We start from the raw sequence: 15,952 nt of genomic DNA, 5'->3' as shown, positions 1-15,952 counted from the left end.
AACTATCACCCCTCAGTCTTCCTCATCTCAGTGTGTAAAACCCATATTCCTTTCCAAATAACTTACCCCTTATACAGTCTACCTTGGCAAAGTGAGTGCTTTTGTCAGCCATCAAGGCCAAGGCAGAGGCTTCTTAAATTACACCAATTACCTAACAAATTCTTGAAGTCAGTTATCTTGTTTTTAAATCTAGGCATCATTCTTTGTGATGGCAAAACAGAGTTTTCCTTGCCCCAGAGACACGTAAGGTTGTTCATATCTTTCTACATCTATGTTCTTCTACATTCCTCACAATGCAGTTGTTGTATTTGTCAGGATGTAGGGTTGTATGAGCTCTTGCAACATCCTAGATTGTGGACTTGGAATGACTGCTGTCACACTGTTCTTGGCCAGCCTACTGAGGATGATATCAGTATGCATGATGAATACACTGATTACCAATACATGGCATTGCATGGTTGCACACGTGGGATGCCTTAGTAGTTTGGGATCTGCTCCCTTGCAGCTTGTAAAAGTATGTGGTGTCTGATGAGTGTGGTGGTGGTGTAGTGACTTGTCCTGGTAGCTTAAGTCTCTTAATCCTATTTTAAGGTGTTTTAATTCTTCTAGGCTTGGGGAGTAACTTCTTAATCACCTCAGCATATGGGAGTGTGGAGTTGGTGTTCTGTTTGTTCGGTGAGCATGTGTGATGCTTACAGAGCTCATCATAACTTGAGAGGTTGATATTCAGTTTAAATAAGTACCTGTACATCTCACATATTCAATCCTGCTGTGGCAACAGTGTGTTTTCAGTAAGAATAAAGCAAGTGGTATGTTGTCACAAAACATCAAGTGCTATTATAGTGGCAAAATATGGTCAAGAGAGGCCTACATTTCCATTTTAGGTAAAGCATCAGCATCAGTAATATCTTATTGTACAGCACTGCCACAGTGCAGTCTGGATAATACCTTATTGTACAGCACTGCTGCAGTGCAGTCCAGGTAATACCTTATTGTACAGCACTGCCACAGTGCAGTCTGGATAATACCTTATTGTACAGCACTGCCGCAGTGCAGTCCAGGTAATACCTTATTGTACACCACTGCCACAGTGCAGTCCGGATAATACCATATTGTACAGCACTGTGACATTGCAGTCCAGATAATACTTTATTGTACAGCACTGCCACAGTGCAGCCCAGGAAATACCTTATTATACAGCACTACCACAGTGCAGTCTGGATAATACCTTATTATACAGCACTGCCACAGTGCAGTCTGGATAATACCTGATTGCAGAGCACTACCATAGTGCAGTTCAGATAATACCTTATTGTACAGCACTGCCACAGTGCAGTCCAGATAGTACCTTATTGTACAACACTGTTCCAGTGCAGTCCAGATAATACCTTATTGTACAGCACTGTGACAGTGCAGTCCAGATAATACCTTATTGTATAGCACTGTTACACTGCAGTCTGGATAATACCTTATTGTACAGCACTGCCACTGTGCAGTCCAGATAATATCTTATTCTACAGCACTGCAACAGTGCAGTCCAGATAATACGTTATTGTACAGCACTGTCACAGTGCAGTCCAGATAACACCTTACTGTACAGCACTGGCACAGTGGAGTCCAGATAATACCTTATTGTACAACACTGCCACTGTGCAGTCCAGATAATATCTTATTGTACAGCACTACCACAGTGCAGTCTGGATAATACCTTATTGTACAGCACTGCCACAGTGCAGTCCAGATAATACCTTATTGTACAGCACTGCCACTGTGCAGTCCAGATAATATCTTATTGTATAGCACTACCACAGTGCAGTCCAGATAATACATTATTGTACAGCACTGCCACAGTCAGTCCAGATAATACCTTATTGTACAGCACTGCCACTGTGCAGTCCAGATAATACCTTATTGTCCAGCACTGCCACAGTGAAGTCCAGATAATACCTTATTGTACAACACTGTGCCAGTGCAGTCCAGATAATACCTTATTGTCCAGCACTGCCACAGTGGAGTCCACGTAATACCTTATTGTACAGCACTGCCACAGTGGAGTCCAGATAATACCTTATTGTACAGCACTGCCACTGTGCAGTCCAGATAATATCTTATTGTACACCACTGCCACAGTGCAGTCCGGATAATACCATATTGTACAGCACTGTGAGATGGCAGTCCAGATAATACTTTATTGTACAGCACTGCCACAGTGCAGTCCAGGAAATACCTTATTATACAGCACTACTAGAGTGCAGTCTGGATAATACCTTATTATACAGCACTGCCACAGTGCAGTCTGGATAATACCTGATTGCAGAGCACTACCATAGTGCAGTCCAGATAATACCTTATTGTACAGCACTGCCACAGTGCAGTCCAGATAGTACCTTATTGTACAACACTGTTCCAGTGCTGTCCAGATAATACCTTATTGTACAGCACTGTGACAGTGCAGTCCAGATAATACCTTATTGTATAGCACTGTTACAGTGCAGTCTGGATAATACCTTATTGTACAGCACTGCCACTGTGCAGTCCAGATAATATCTTATTCTACAGCACTGCAACAGTGCAGTCCAGATAATACGTTATTGTACAGCACTGTCACAGTGCAGTCCAGATAATACCTTACTGTACAGCACTGGCACAGTGGAGTCCAGATAATACCTTATTGTACAACACTGCCACTGTGCAGCCCAGATAATATCTTATTGTACAGCACTACCACAGTGCAGTCTGGATAATACCTTATTGTACAGCACTGCCACAGTGCAGTCCAGATAATACCTTATTGTACAGCACTGCCACTGTGCAGTCCGGATAATTTCTTATTGTACAGCACTACCACAGAGCAGTCCAGATAATACCTTATTGTACAGCACTGCCACAGTCAGTCCAGATAATACCTTATTGTACAGCACTGCCACTGTGCAGTCCAGATAATACCTTATTGTCCAGCACTGCCACAGTGAAGTCCAGATAATACCTTATTGTACAACACTGTGCCAGTGCAGTCCAGATAATACCTTATTGTCCAGCACTGCCACAGTGGAGTCCACGTAATACCTTATTGTACAGCACTGCCACAGTGGAGTCCAGATAATACCTTATTGTACAGCACTGCCACTGTGCAGTCCAGATAATATCTTATTGTACAGCACTGCCACAGTGCAGTCCAGATAATACCTTATTGTACAGCACTGTCACAGTTCAGTCAAGATAATACCTTATTGTACAGCACTGCCACAGTGCAGTCCACGTAATACCTTATTGTACAGCACTGCCACAGTGCAGTCCAGATAACATCTTATTGTACAGCACTGCCACAGTGCAGTCCAGATAATACCTTACTGTACAGCACTGCCACAGTGCAGTCCAGATAATACTTTACTGTAGAGTACTGACACAGTGGAGCCCAGATAATACCTTACTGTACAGCGCTGCCACAGTGCAGTCCAGATAATATCTTATTGTACAGCACTGCCACAGTGCAGTCCAGATAATACCTTATTGTACAGCACTGCCACAGTGCAGTCCAGATAATACCTTATTTTACAGCACTGCCACTGTGCAGTCCAGATAATATCTTATTGTACAGCACTGCCACAGTAGAGTCCAGATAATACCTTATTGTACAGCACCGCCACAGTGCAGTCTAGACAAGATGTGTGCCAGGATTCATAGCATGGCTCAGTATAGTACATCCAAGCTAAAATAGCTCAGTAAGCACCGAATGCAGCTCAGTTTAAAGGAATGTATATACCCGACAAGAGTGACAGGAAAAATAAGGTATGGCATTAGAGTATATAACAGAACAATACAGAAATGGAGGCACACTTCAAACTAAGCAATGTCATAAGTTAAAAATAACTTTATGAGTAAGATAGAAGAATTCAAGCATGGTGACTATTTTTAAGGAGTACAGAGTCCTAAGAAGATTAAAAACTCAGCTTTCTAAGTAGGATAGAGCTGTATGGGCTCTATGTTTGGCAGAATAAAGGGATACAATGGTTAAAAATATCTATCCTTTTCTGGATATAGAGTAACTTTAAAAACCACTGTGATCATTAGAGGTTCCAGGATCCATTTAAATCCTTCTCTTGTTATAAATAAACACTGATGACAACATTACTGTTGCAATTCAGCCAGTGGATTGTCCCTGCCCACCAAGACCTCCCATGTATTTTCTCTTTCTACAAAAACTATCACCCCTCAGTCTTCCTCATCTCAGTGTATAAAACCCATATTCCTTTCCAAATAACTTACCCCTTATACAGTCTACCTCTGCCATGGGATATTCTTACCTTCCTCTCTTTAATCGCTACATTTGTTTCTCACAGTAGGATTGTATATCCTTTACCTTTTCTTTAATCGCTACATTTGTTTGTCACAGTAGGATTGTATATCCTTTACCTTTTCTTTAATCGCTACATTTGTTTCTCACAGTAGGATTGTATACCCTTTACCTTTTCTTTAATCGTTACATTTGTTTCTCACAGTAGGATTGTATACCCTTTACCTTTTCTTTAATCGTTACATTTGTTTGTCACAGTAGGATTGTATTTCCTTTACCTTTTCTTTAATCGCTACATTTGTTTCTCACAGTAGGATTGTATATCCTTTACCTTTTCTTAAATCGCTACAATTGTTTCTCACAGTAGGATTGTATATCCTTTATCTTTCCCATTACTCTACAAAGATCCCCAGTCCTTTTTCCTCCTCCATTCCAGTTATTCTGTATATATTTCCTCCATTCTTTCCCTACTCATATACTTGTTTGAGTTGGAGAAGGCTTTTCCTGCCATTGTGAATGCTATACCTCTACTCAAGTCATCGTTTTGGGAAAATCCAAGCATTTCTTCATGACTCCCCGACCTGATAAGCTTGTGCCCCCAAGTCCCATTCCCCTTTCCCCCTCTATTCGATGTTCATTCCTCTTTTCTTCTTTCTCTCCCAGCAATCCCCTTCTCCCTTTCCTTACATGGTCCATACTCCGTTAGTCTTGTTGCTGTTCTTCATTGGCTACTTGGCGTATACACATCTAGATTTATTTATATCACTGATAGTGTTACACACACAACTGTTATGCATGCTTTTATTCTGTTCTTATAGTTTCAGAGTTGTATCACAAGCACTTACATTCTCACAGCTTTAGCTGTGAGTATATCCATTTCCCAATACATACTTTATATCTTTTTGCAACTTTACAGCTTTTCTTATTTTTAGCTCATTAAAATCTTCATATTAGCCCTATTGCTTATAAATGATTTAAATTCCATCCAAAATAATTTTATAGTACATAATTTTATCTGTGCAGCTCCATCTTGCTCTATTTACATTATGGGTTCCCTTTGCATCTCCCCACTGCGTTTGCCACTTACCCCAAGTCCGTTTTCCCCTTGACCCTTTTCCTCTTCCTTGCCCCAAATAGCATAGAGTTGTTTGAACTTTCTACTTTCATTCGCTTAGCATTCATTTTCTAATATGACTATCTATTCTGTTTTATACTTTTATCTTTCTTCCTTCTTTTGGAGAGGGTAACTACATGGTCTATGATAGTTACCTTCATGTGCTTAAAACCTGATTGCCCATTTTAACCATGCTTGAGCATATCTGCTTGATCTATTGTCTGCCTGTGTTCATTTCTATGTGATCCCTACTTGCTTGCCATGCTTTGCCCCTTGTTTACCTCCACTATCCTAATGCTCGCATGTCTTTTATCAGCTGCCATACTTTTGTTTTCTACATCCTTATCCCGACTTTTATTCTTCCCTTTTTTAATAACTTCCTTTCTCTCCTATCCTGTTTCCTGCCCCTGCCTCCACACTTATTCCACCCATCTACCTTTCTTATCCCCCCAACATCTTGCTTGAATCACTGGATGTCCGCATTATCCACAGGGTTGCATTCCTTCTCCGTGTCCCTGCTATCATGTCCGTCACTTATGAGATCAGATAAGTACAAGAGAAGTACACAGTAAGTAATGTGGACTAAATTTCCATACAGCAGACTTGTATTTACATTGCATGTTTTCTGCTGCATGATGACATGGTTATATTTCTAGCGTTAACAGAATGGTGATTGTCCTCTTTCCGATACTCTTTTTAAATGCATGATACACAACAGAGCTGGGTTTACTATAGAGAATGAATCACTTATTTTGTAATTAATGAATTTTGTTTATATTACCTTGCTTCCAGGTTAGCCAGTAACTATTACATGTCCCATTCTTGAAGCTGACAGTTACATGTTTCATGTGCACTTTTTCCATAGTAACTTCAACCTTCTGTTTTACTTTAAGTTCAACATACCTCTTCTTTTTTTGCACTTATAACACAATTTGCTGTTTCTGCTTTATCCCCATAACAGTGGTATATTTTATACATGCAACCAACACAGTGGGAGGTAAAGCCAGTATACATGTTACGAATATCTCATGTCTATATTTCTACTCTACATACAACAACAACAACAACATACAAGAAACATAAACTTTACAGTGTCTTGGTGCCTTTATAACAGTCTAATAAAAGCAAAGGAATGAGACCATTTTAACCATATACCTATCACAGAGCATAGACAGGGGCTACGTTATGAGTCTCATCCTTCCTTGTTTCAAAGGTCAGCATGTTTTTTTCTGATCATGATCTTAGTTGATCCAATATACCCATAAAATAACCTGAACGTGCAGTTGCAGCAGTGACACGCACGGCCTTATTTCAGAGCATGTAGTTTTCTTCTTTATGCCTCATTTCCTGCATTGAGCTACTTCAGTTTGAGTTGGTTTTCTCTTCCACTGCTGCTTCCTCTGTCTGTCCCGTCCCACCCCCCGTGCCTCAGAACTCTCTCCATTTTACTGCCTTCATTCTTTTCTGTATATGCAGCATGAACATCCTTGTGAGTTTTACTTCAAATATCTACCAAAGGTGAAAGAGACAGAATGAAAACTGTTAACTCCAGCTTTTCTAATGCAGTTTTCACCAGTGACCAAAAGGCTCCATTATAACGAATGTTGTGACTAGGGGACTGCACTTTGCTAGTAGACATATTCAAGAACACATTTAGCACATCAGATTATTTTCAAGCATTGACCATGAAAAATAATATTTAGGACATTTGGCAGCATACATTGACAGGAACAGATGCATTATATCTCCAACATTAGCTAGAAGAGGTCAGAAAACATATTGGTTAATATTTCAGGGTTAAGAAATGTGGAATATTTTTGAAGTGACTATCCTTAGGTGCTCTGAGAATAATGATTGCACCAGGGTAACTGATAACAACGTTCCATTACCTTTAATCCTCCCTCACTATATTATCTCAGTGTTATTAGAATGAAGAGCTCACAGATAATTATTGCTCAGAACATTATATATCCATCTGAATAGTTGCTACTTATCCTTCCTAGGACAAGTTTCACCCACCTGCTGACCACTACTGGCATGCTGCCTTTTAAGCAGCCCTTAATATAATAGAAGGTCTGAACTTCATATTATGTTTTCATTATCTGTGATGGAGTTGTCTTGTCTTGAATCTAAACTTTGATTAATATTTAAACCTTCCTTTGATTGACAGATGCCTCTAGACTGTCCTTGGATTTAGACAACAATATCTAATTTTCCTGTGTGGAATGCTTGCAGATAAATTTCCTTACCGTTGCCACTGTATCTGTTATACACCTTAACTACCAGGGGGACATTTTCGGGCAGTGTACCAGATCTAGCAAAAAGTGTGGGGACAACAGCAAGCCAAAGTGTGGATACCTACCTAAAGTGCTTACATAAATACAGCCTTTTTTCAGAAATTTCTTTTCTTTAGAACCTTGAACAGGTCTTTGTTTTTTTTTTCCATTTAGTTGCAGTCCACATATTTAGATATACAGCTAGTAAGTATATGGAAAGTTTAAGAAATTGTAACTACTCCAACTCTAATACTATTAAACAGTAAATTAAATATGGTCCTATGACAAATCATAGACCAAGAAACAGTACTAATTGGTTTATACCACCTATTTATAATTTGAACACAAAGATTAAATGTGCCACTGTGAAAGTAAGACCATCAGATTTTTACTGGGAATATTTGTTCCAAGTAGATCCAGGACATAGTCTAGTATGATCTCTGGTAACATACTAGTTTGCTAATTTCTTCTATAAGTATCTGGTTAATCCATCCCAAGTCTGATGAAATCTATCCTAAACATCTAATTGCATTTCTCCTTCTACATGAGTACAAGCCTCCCTTTCATATCAAAGCTGGATAGGAAGGCCACTTGTAATGTGGACGTCATACTGTTATTTTCTACACCAAGAGCTTTATTGAATTTCTCTGCAATTTGCCAGACCTTTACAAGATGATTTAATGTTTCATTGAAGATAAGGAGAACATTAGTAGAAATGACATTTACAAAGAATAAGTTCCTGCAGTTTGAGTGTGAAGTTGATTAGCGTTGATTAGTGCCTATACCCCTTAATAACATAGGCAGACTCTCCATGTAAAGATGAGCACCTATACCCCTTAATAACATAGGCAGACTCTCCGTGTAAAGACTGTCGGAGAAAGACAGCATCTTTGTCTTGTCCCCCTTTGATGCAGGAGGTACAACAGATGGAGAGAAAAAAACAGCATCCTTGTATTTTTCTTTGCTTGATGAGAATGTCACAAGAAGTGAAGGAATTCACATCCATAAAAGTCAAAAGATTCTGATGTGCCAGTGTCTTGTTATTGTAAACTGTGAATAACCAAACTGCTGATGAATTAAACATTATTCCGATTTATTGGTTCATAAGTTCATAATAAGAAGTTGATTTTGTAGATCGTTTATAGCATATGCGCTGTAATTTACTCTATATGCCACCTCTTTAAACAAGGGATTGTAGGGTGAGATTGGGGAGTGTATTTGCTGATACCCATCCATTCATCTAGGTTGCATTTGAACAGGATGAGGGAACTGGTTTGCTAATATTCAGGGGAATCTGCTCCATGGGAGTGGAATTCTTTGAGTGAGGTGTCTATCATGACATCTGATTCTTTTTATGTTTTGGTGAAGATTCATGAGTTTTGTATGGGTGCTGATGGTATTACAGATTTTGAAAACATGAAGGAGGCACTCAGGACTTGGTCATTTGAAGCCTTACTAGATAGACAGGGATCTAGACAAAGTAGTCCGTACAAGACAAGCAAAGCAGGATAGGGCTTTAAGCCATTTTGCGAGTGTAATGAAATACAGACCCCTGAGTTTCTTTGTAAGGAAATGTTGGGGACTTTCACGTTGTGTCATGTGACTGGTGGTATACATGCTGAACGGAACACTATATCTATAACGGACCTAATCAGGGAGGCACGAAGAGCCGTGTCACATTGGTTTGGCTGGATAGAAGATTTTCATACAACTCTGGATACATTGTAGTCAAGGGAGAGAGATCATTATCAACAAATGTGGCTAGATCTCAGATAACTGTCTGTTTTGAAGAGATACAATTTTACATGGTAGGAGTAAGGGTGCTCTTGTTATCAAAAGGATGGTATACTATTATATATATATATATATATATATATATATATATATATACACACACACACATATATACACACACACACACACACATATATATATATATATATATATAGAGAGAGAGAGAGAGAGGGAGACCACTTGTCTGTATGTGTTACTCCTTCATGTAGACCCTTAGATTCCTTCAAGATGTTTATGATGACACCATATTTGTAGTCATCACAAACTAGGTCAAGCAAAGGATCTTACATTATATTTGACAAATGAGTAGGAAACAGGGAATAGAAGTATTCCCTAGTACAGAACACTGAGGGACACTGCCGGTAACAAGCCTCTTGGAACAGACAGTGTCCCATTTCAGTTTACTGGCATATGTCTGTGATCCAGTTTGTTATCCAATGAGTAACATTTTATTTGAGTGGGGGTGGTTAGAAAGGCCTTGTGTTTGCTATGTGTAACCATTTCCTTTGTTTAAGGCCTCTGTGACATTCTCAAAGAAATTATCTAAGTTAAGCAAGCAGGACTCATGTTGGTGAATAATAATGAATACAAACCTCCCTTTCATATCATTGTTATGTAGATAATATTTGTGCACCTAGTGGGTCCATAGTGCTCTGGACATCCCTTGTGAAGGAAGTATGACTGCAGCTGTTCCCACCATTTCTGCCACAAACCAAGATGACAGCCTGACAGATTATGGAGGGAGTTAATGATGCATTGCTGTATACTGTTAAGGAAGTACCCAGAATATTATTAGGTCCCATGTAGTGATTTTTATGCCTGAAAAAGCCTTCAGGGCTTGCTGATGGAAGATCTTTGGGGGAAGGGCTGAAATGGGTTCAAGAGTATGGAGACAAGGGAGTGATACATGGGAGATGCTGCAACTTAATTTGACTCCTAATATGCCAGCTGTGTCAGTAGTGTCATAGTCAATACTGTTATTTTGTATCAGCTCGTAGTCATTTTGAGTAATTTTCCTACGTTTCCTGACAGAATAGAAGGTGGACTTGTGGTTGTCCTTGACACATGTGGAGACTTATTTCCAGTTCACACTTTGATGATTTTATTTTATTTTAAGGTCCTTGTTTAACTTCATGATAACTGCACGGTATGTGGTTTTCAGTTTGTTTGAAAGACAGAGTAGTGTTTTCCTCTTTTTATAAAGGCTGTTTATGTTAGGGTTCATCAAAGACATTTATTTATAATCTTGGTGGTCTTATGGATGAGAAGTCTCAATGCAAGCAATGAGGAGAGAATAGAAACTCTATGTAAATGTGGATGAGTCTGGTATTTGTTCCTCCAGGGGGTGGACCTCTTTAGACCTTCATCCAGTTGAAGAAAATTTGCTTTGACAAATCTCTGATGATAGTAGGGTTTGTGAGGGGCTAAATCTGAGTGCCAGTGGTGAAAAATGCTGTGTGGTGGCCTGACCTAAACAGAGATGCTGTAATTAAAGACACAGAGTACAGGGAGGGTATGTTCATTATGACTAATCAGAGATGGTGCAATTAAAGGCACAGAGTACAGGGAGGGTATGTTCATTATGACTAATCAGAGATGGTGTAATTAAAGGCACAGAGTACAGGGAGGATATGTTCATTATGACCAACCAGAGAAGGTGTAATTAAAGGCACAGAGCACAGGGAGGGTATGTTTGTTATGGCCAACCAGAGGTGGTGTAATAAAAGGCACAGAGCACAGGGAGGGTATGTTTACGATGACCAGCCAGAGGTGGTGTAATTAAAGGCACAGAGCACAGGGAGGGTATGTTTAGGATGACCAACCAGAGGTGGTGTAATTAAAGGCACAGAGCACAGGGAGGGTATGTTTAGGATGCCCAACCAGAGGTGGTGTAATTAAAGGCACAGAGCACAGGGAGGGTTTGTTTATGATGAGCAAACAGAGATGGTGTAATTAAAGGCACAGAGCACAGGGAGGGCATGTTTAGGATGAACAACCAGAGGTGATGCAATTAAAGGCACAGAGCACAGGAAGGGTGTGTTTATGATGGCCAACCAGAGATGGTGTAATTAAAGGCACAGAGCACAGGAAGTGTATGTTTAAAATGACTAAATCCACTTAATCCTCAAGTAGGAGAGCATAGAATCTGATCTGCTGAGTTAGCACTGATGAAACATTAACCAGTCAAATCCCTTATCAACCGATCCTTAGATCAATCAATGGATATTTTCTCAGGAATCATGACCTAGAAATCCCTACCTGTGAAGTATGCTTTCTCTGGTCTCTCTATTTGTTATAATCCATTTAGATCTGTATGCATAAGGCTAGGTGTTAAACATTTTAATGCTTTCACCCACACAGATATTATACTTACTGTTGATAATCGGTAGCCGGTGACAGTATTTGCAATGCAGTTGACTGTGATGGAGTTTGGGGATCATGCTATTTAAACTATGCTTCCATGTTGGACAGACATTGGTGGAATTGTTAGAGTGAAAAAACGTTGCTGTTAGCAGTAAGGAGTGCCTTTGGTTTAAGACTGAAAGTTTGAAAGTTTTCCAAATTCCACCAAGTATTCTACAAAATTTGTGTGAAATTGAAAAAAAAAATACTTTTCTCTGGAGGACAACATTCTGCCATGTCCTCCATGAGATGATATTGCACCTTTGCTCATTTTATTAGGACATCAAACTCTGAGACTGATGGACCTCAAGGAAAGGACATTTTCTCCATAGTGACTTCCATCAATCTGAATGTAAGTTTGCACTCAAGGGTGCTCATACCACTGTCCACTGAAATACTGAAAGTAGAAATACAAATGAAGTAATAAGCATTGACTATACCTAATGATAGATCCTGGTATGATACTAAGGTTTAAAAATTTTTAATTTAAACTTAGCAAGTCTATATAGCAAACCAAAGCAACTACAGGCCTTTATTATACCCAACAGTAATAAACCTTACTGAAATATCACTAAAAATGAAATAAACTCATAGGATATAAAATATTTCATTAGGACAGAATTCACAAAAAACAACTGACATTGCCATTCTAACAAAATAATTCTCAAAGTGCACTTTTATAAAAATCAATAGGCAGGATTTAGAGATTTTTTTCCATCTGTGCTAAGTGCCCAATGCATGTTGAGTAATAAGTACAACTGAGACAAATTCCTATTAAGAGACATGATAAGGCTGCAAAGAGAAACACCTCCTTAGCATCCAATTACCATGTTCCGGAATCAAACACTGAGCTGTCAGGATTGACTGTGCCAGTGTTCTCTCTAGCAATCCATTTATTGCATTAGCAAAGGAACCCTCTGTATGTGCGCACACACACACACACACACACACACACACACACACACACACACACACACACACACACACACACACACACACACACACACAAACAAACACTGACCCTCCATCACTGCTTAACTTGACTTATCTGTTCCTCATATACTCCTTAGTAGTGAATGAGCGACTGCCATCAAAAAATGGCATTGACTTTTTCCCTCTATACTCACATTTTCCTACAATCATTTAGTAGTCTAAATTTCACTTTGTGAACATTTCCAGGGAATGCCACATGGCATATTAGCAATTACCCCTTCCCTGGACTGCTACATTTATGTGAATCTTCTCCCTCAAGGCCACTCTCTATGCTACAGTGCCCTTAAATATCCTAAGTTCGGACATTGTCTACATTTATCTTACACATAAAACAGAATTCAGCATGGACCCCCCTCATCCCAATATCATAAATGTCCTAAGTTTGGAAATTGTCTACATTTATCTTTCACATAAAACAGAATTCAGCATGGGCCCCTTCAGCACGCTATCATACACTTAATTTATTACAACGGGCAGTATAATGGTGATGGAAGGGTGGCACAATGGTGCAGTGGCTAGTGCTGTTGCCTCACAGCAAGAGGTTTACCAGTTCGATTCCCAGCTAGGGGTGCCTTCTGTTTGGAGTTTGTACATCCTCACTGTATTCACTTTGGTTTCTTCTGGGTGATCCAATTTCTTCTCATGTTCTAAAGACATATACAGTAGGCGGACTGGACACTCTAAATTGGCCAAAAGTGTGAGTGATTGTCACTGCTGAAGTGACGCCACAACCCAAGCTGCAAAAAGGGGTTGTGGTTTGGTTGACAGGAGGCTGAAAGAGTGCTTTTTTAATAGTGAGAAATCTTTGTGACCTGTATATTGTTTAATAGCAACAGCAAGACCTTGAGCTTGAATGCTACAAAGACAGGATTTTACAAAAACATATTTTCCATATAAATATGTACAATACATGGACACACACACATTTATGATTGAATTTTATATGTATGCTTATTTTACAAGGGATGGCACTCTGATGCAGTCATAAATTATACTAAAATTCATACCTGAGCTCACAGACAATGCAGCTTTCTGATTCTGGGTGAAACACTGGCAAAGTATCCCTGAACACACCAAAAATTGTTTGCTTGCTCTGAAATCTGTACATTTAAGGCTAACACCTAGTGCAGTTGTATGCATCTGTGTATGTGGTTACAAATTACTCTTATTGTAAATCAATGGACTAGACTTGGTTACCATGGAACTTTCCCTTCATGATAAACTGGCACTGTGGGAGGTGGGAACTCCATAATAACATTGTATGAGAATATAGCAACTCCTGAGGTTGAAAGTATAATTTTAGCTCCTATTTCTGGGGAGAAGCTGGCAAACCTACTGCCTTCTTTAAATAATAAATATATAAGATATATGTAAATGTGTGCATCTCATCCATTATTTCAATGGCAAACTCATCAAACTTCATCTCATGGAGTTCAAGTAATTAACAGCACCAGGTCATCAATAAGGCAATAAGTCAAAGCACCCGCACCTCATTTTATTGATAAACCATTGATACTTAGTGAAAACTAAATAAAATAATAAATATTATTTATAAATAAAATGATTGTTTTGGTCATGGGATAGAGTCCCCTTCATCCAGACCATCCCCCCACATATATAGTATAGAGCAACTCTGATGTTCCACTATTATGGAAAAACATGGACAGCTTAATCCCTGTGTAGAGCTGAATGTCTCTGCTGGTTACTATCTTCTTCTTCTTTCAGCTTTTCCTGGTTAGCTGTCGCCACAGTGGATCACCTGTCCGCTCATGATTGGCAGGTTGAATTTTACAGTGTCGAGTTGCCAGCCTGGCGCCCAACCTTCCATGAAAGGCACACATATGCACACACTCACACCTATGGCCAATTTAGAGTATCCAATCCACCTACAGCATGTCTTTGGGATGTGGTAGGAAACCAGAGCACCTGGAGGAAATCCATGTGACCACAGGGAGGACGTGCAGATTCCGCAGAGAAGGCAGCCCAGCTGAGGATCGAACTGGAGAAACTCTTGCTGTGAGGTGGCAATGCTAACCATTGCACCACTGCTGCTGCCATCTCTACTGGTTACTATACCAGTGCTTAATGGAGTGGGACTCTGCAACCTGGCTGGTTTAATAACTGGGAGACTTAGAAAAGGAATCTCAGTGAAGAGGTTTTCAGTGAAATGCCCCTTGATGGACTGAACTGAACCAGAATATGTGTGTGTGTGTGTGTGTGTGTGTGTGTGTGTGTGTGTGTGTGTGTGTGTGTGTGTGTGTGTGTGTGTGTGAGTGTGTGCGTGTGTGTGTGTTTGTATCACAGGAGAACAACAAAGGAATTTTTTTGTTGGGGTTAGCACATTCAACCAGTAGGTTGGTTAATTTGATAATGTGTGGAAATGGTGATGAATAAATAATCAAAAAAGAAAGAAAGAGAGACTGGATGGTGGGTATTTGAGGAAGCATTTTTATTTCTGCAAAATTACTGAGATAATGTTAAAGGTCTAATTTATAAGCAGTATGCAAGCAGTGTTGTTAAAGATGAGACAGAAGAACAAGTCAGGGCAATATTCCTTACTAGTCAGTCTGCTGGGGCAGTTTGTGGAGAATAGCAACTTAGTAAATGACTAAACATTATTAGCTGATATTGTTTAATTATTTAGTATAGTCCAACTCCTTGTGACCTCAAGGACTTTGTTATAGGTTTATAGGTTCATAGGTAGGCACTAGGTTATTGGCCCTAGGGCCTATATAAGCCTATCCAAAAAGGTACCCTGGCTTTCGCCACCCAAGAAAATTATTTTCCTGTGCCCCTGTCAAGCAGAGCCACACAAGTGATCCCCGGGGTGAATTTCCTGTTTCCCATCCAATCATCAAGATTTGTCTTGAAGAGTGCTAATGAGGAGCTTTGTTTGATATAGATAGGTAGTTTGTTCCAGAGTATGGGAAGTATCTGGGACAGGAATCTATCCATCCAGCATGTTCTGTTTATTGTGGTGACAAGGTTTAGGTCCCTAGAGCATGTAACTGGGAGGGATTGGGATTTCTTTAAGTGGAGCATGTCCAACAGCTCTGGGTTTGACATAGCTTTGTATGT

Source organism: Protopterus annectens, chromosome 11.part0 (genome assembly GCF_019279795.1).
Source record: "Protopterus annectens isolate FY-2018-M chromosome 11.part0, PAN1.0, whole genome shotgun sequence".
NCBI lineage: Eukaryota > Metazoa > Chordata > Ceratodontiformes > Protopteridae > Protopterus > Protopterus annectens.
This window is presented reverse-complemented; position numbering follows the sequence as displayed.